At 40.4% G+C, this 4,572-nt stretch overlaps 1 pseudogene; it reads left to right on the forward strand.

The window, feature by feature from the left end:
- Positions 1 to 4,108: 4,108 nt before the first annotated feature.
- On the forward strand, positions 4,109 to 4,227 carry LOC111740017 (annotated as a pseudogene).
- Positions 4,228 to 4,572: the final 345 nt, after the last annotated feature.

Consider the following 4,572-nt stretch of genomic DNA (forward strand, 5'->3'; position numbering starts at 1 on the left):
CACAGATACAATACTAGCTTGCTGCTCTGAGAACTCAACACCAGCATTTCTCTGTGAATCTCTGGTTGGACTCATTTACATGAGATTCACCTTCTCTCCAATCTACTTTTCAATTATCATCTTCTTCTTTCTAACAGACCACTTCTGTTTCTTCATCACTTAAGAATATGCAATGTCTATGGAAATAAATCCAAATTCCTCAGCTTGGAGTGTGTGGGGCTCCATGCTAGATTTAACTGTACCCTAGAAGCACTGGGAGCTTTTAAAGGTCTCATTGCTCAGGATACACTCCATACCAATTAAGTCAGAATTCCTGGGTATGGGACCCAGACATCAATTTTTTTTTATCTTCCTAGGTGACTCAATGTGCAATCAAGACCAAGATACACTGAACTGATTCTATATCTTAAATCTCCCCACCCGCCTCACTGCTAGGCTAATTTCTTTATTGTCCTTTATATCTACCACCTCTGCTCCCACAGTCCTACTCATTGACTCAGGAAGAATGTCATCTTCTCTCGTTAATTCAAGTCTCCCTTACCTACCAGACTTTGGCCCATCTCCACCCACTCTAGGAAGATTTCCTTGATTATGCTGACCTCTGAACAAACCCCATATCTAAATATGCACTGACAGACCAAATAATTTAGTTAAAAACATAACAATGTAATATTCTTTCTTGCTCTTAACCACTTTACAAGCATTGGTCTATAGTCCCTCCAATTATGTAAAATATTAGTGCCAAGATCTTTTTCTGTATACTTTGTTATTCTATTGATGGTCTCTTTTCTAATTTCTCAATAACTTGTATCCTTTAATACCTAACTTGTGCATCTATTCCCTCCTTTGAAAATTTTGTCCACACGCCCTTGTCTTGGTGCCCAACATCTGTGCCACTACTCCTCATTCCTTCAATGTACCCTGAATTTTTTTCACTCCCCCATGTTCTTGCCTCTTGCTTCCACCCTTTATCCTCCCATCTGTCAAAATTCTACTCTATTCATTTTCAAGGCTTCCTTCTCTATCAACTTGTCTATGATTCTTCCCTTTTCAGACAGAACTAATGGTGCCTTGCTTCATAATCCTATTGTACTTTATTTATTTAGTGCAACACCAGCCATTTACAACTTATCACAATATATTAGAGTTAGAAGGCCTCTGCTGATTTTAAATAAGAAAGCATGGCAAACGTGCATGTAACAAAATAGTGGATTATTCAAACATAAAGCCAAACTCCTAATGCTATATTTTCCTTATGAGCCTGACCAAAAAAAAAAGTGCTATTGACTTGAAAGACCATTTTCATGGCTCCTAATGTCACTAACAGGGCTGGCTTTTGGATGGCTCCAGCTCAGGACACCTGTTATTTTGTTTGCATGTCATGTGTGTAGGTGTACACTGGCTTCCTTTCTATAAAAGCTGCAAAAAAAGGAATTGGTGGAAAGACAAAATGTGCAAAATGTGTCCCCCTCTTTGAAGTCCATCACTGATCAGAGATAAAAAAAACCTCTGCATTGACAGAGAAGAGGCAACTTGAAGGCATGATGCTTTAAGCAGGCTCAAGTAGTAACAGTTCCTTTCTATAAATTCCAGGTTCAAAATAATCTTTCGATAATCCATTTTAAAGTCAAACAGAGAAGCTGTGACAAATAAGAATTCCACACCCAGGAGTATCTTATCAATAAGGGACTTCAGATCCCTCCTCTGAGAAATATACTCTTTTTATGGAGGACTAAGAAGTTAATTGCACATTTCTAAATCAAACTGAGGTATAGTTGCTGCTATAAAAGTTGGTGAGCTGAGATTTTTAATCTTGAAATTGCCATTCTCCTAGCTCCATACTAACACATTATACTAAAGATAATAGCTAGAGAGGGGAAAGCATATAGCATGAGATTGTAATTCTGTTGAGAATCTCCTGATCAGAAATTCAACGGTATGTAAAACAGTGCCCAACCAATTTCCCTTTGGTAAGGAAAATCTTATTTTCTAGTTTCTTATTTGAAAGTCCCCTTAAAAGATTCCAGATTGGACTCCAAGTTCCTCTCTAGTTCTCACTATAACATGTAACACTGATGAACTAACGTGCAGATTTTAGAAAAGATTTCGGATCACATTTCCATCTCAGCATACTGACTCTTTCCTCCACGTCAGCCAAAGTTCATTATACCCTAGGTTATGTCTAAACAAGCATTCACACTGAGTGATGTCATGACTTGTCTATAATATTCTTAAGCTCTCATCAAGTTATTCCCAGGCTGACACATCTTCAATGATGAAGATACATGCATAAGAATGGAGGCAGGGTTCACTTGAAGTGGGCTGGGGAGATGAGAAAAGACAGAAGAATGGGAATCGTGGGAGAAGTGGGCTTTGGATTTTCTTAGGAAAACGAGTGTTTTGGATATCTGGAAAGGAGAAAGTAATTCTGAATAAGAGGGACAGAACAAGCAAAGATTCCGGAGTAGGTAGAAAGAAACCCGTCACTGGAAATATGACAGGTATCTTTGGTTTTCTGGGCTAAATAGCTCCTCACCTATTCATGTTGCAGTCCTAACCTCCAGTACCTCAGAATGTGACTGTATTTGGAGATACGACCTTTAAAGAAGTGATTAAGGTAAGTGAGGCCATTAGAGTAGGCTCTCATCCAATATGCCTGATGTCCTTATAAGAAAAGGAGATTTGGACACACAGAGAGGCACTAGGGATGTGTGCACACACAGAAAAAACCATGTGAGCACACAGCAAGAAGGCGGCCATCTGCAAGTCAAAGAAAGAGGTCTCAGAAGAAACCAATCCTGTCAGCACATTGATCATAAACTTCCAGCCTCTAGAAGTATGAAAAAAATCAATTAACATTGTTTAAGTCACCCGCCACCCTACTCCCTTCCTTCCTACCTGGCAGAGCCCACTCACCACAGAGTCACCCAGCTGCCTTTGCAGCTAGGACATGGACAACAAAACCCATCCCGACCCTCAGGGACTCTGGGAAAGATTTTCTTGTATCATAAACAAGGAGAGAAAGATGGGGATGGGGGCAGTAGGGGGGGTGAGGGGTGTCCTACCTAGGACACTGTCCTGAAAAGACATAATGTCTAGAGTTGTGGTACCCATCTTGTATTTTGAGGTGCACACAAGAAAATTGCAAAGAAGCTGCCCCAGCACTCTTGGCAATATTGAGCCACTGCATTAACCCCGTTAACTGCCTTCCTTAAATTTCTTGTCATGTGAGACAATAACTCTGGCCACCTAAGCCCATTTTAATTAGATTTATTACTTGCTAGGTCCAGTGAAGAGAATGACCTAACTAATGGAAGAGACTACATTAGTGAGACCAAGTAGATCCAGGTTTTGCTAAAAGGCCTTTGGAGATTTTTTTTTAAAGAAATGAACATAAGAATGCAGGGAAGAGAAATAAGAATTAAAGATAAATTCTGGGTTTCCTGACTGGGAACTCATGAGAATCTGGGATACCTATAATGAGTGTGGGTGACTTTCTCCTCTGGATGGGAGAACTTGTTTGTTTCCGAAGGCCATCTCTCTGAGTTTACTTAATGGCTCAGTGAAGGTTCAGCCTGCTAGGAGGAGAGATCATTCTCTAAAACTGCTGAGAGTGGAACTAGGTCTGGGGTAGCAATTGAAAGGAGGTTTGAAAAGGAATCCTGTCGGTGGCCCAAGTGGATGCTAATACCTGCTGCGAAGTTAGGTCTATCCTAACATCAGACTTTGAAGCATTAAAACCCATTTCTGAAATATATTCACAAGGACTCTTGCCACCTGCTGCCAGTTTTACAATAATTCAAGTAAAATTCTTTTGAGCTGTCAAAGCGTTGTGAACTGTGCATGCAAATAAGCTCTGCAGTGACAGTCTGGGGACCTGAGGTCTGGACTTAGATCTACCACTAACTAAGTAACTTCAGATAAGTCATTCAACTTCTCTGGCCTCAATGGCTTCAGCTACAGAAGAGGGTTTGGTAAACAGAGTGGACTTTTTTTTTTTTTTTAGCAGTGGAACTCGTTAAGTCATATCTCAATCCTCGATAACTAATAATAAAAACAATACTGCTAATTATCCACAATTATTGTGTACTTAGAATCTGCCAGCCTTGTCTACAGCCATGCCACCCTGAACAAGCCCGATCCCGCCTGATCTCAGAAGCTAAGCAGGGTAGGGCCTGGTTAGTAGTTGGATGGGAGACCACCTAGGAAGATCAGGTGCTGTAGGTGTAAAATATAAAAAATAAGGGATTGTAAGCTGACAAGGTCCTTGAAATCTGTGAAGTCAACCAAGGGTTGCCTCGCCTAAAAAAATAATAATAATAATAAAAGAATATGCCAGGCTTTACACTAACCACTCCAGGTCGATTACCTCATCTAATTCTCACTCTTAACACTAATTTCCTATGAGGCAGGAAATTTTATTTTCATTCCGGTTTTACAGATGAGAAAGCTGAGGCACAGAGAAGTTACTTGGGCAAGAAACTTGCCCAAGGTCACACAGCTAATAGAGGGCAGGGAATGTGTGTGTGTGTGTGTGTGTGTGTGTGTGTGTGTGTGTGTGTGTGTGTGTGT

Source organism: Pteropus vampyrus, unplaced genomic scaffold (assembly GCF_000151845.1).
Source record: "Pteropus vampyrus isolate Shadow unplaced genomic scaffold, Pvam_2.0 Scaffold56, whole genome shotgun sequence".
NCBI lineage: Eukaryota > Metazoa > Chordata > Mammalia > Chiroptera > Pteropodidae > Pteropus > Pteropus vampyrus.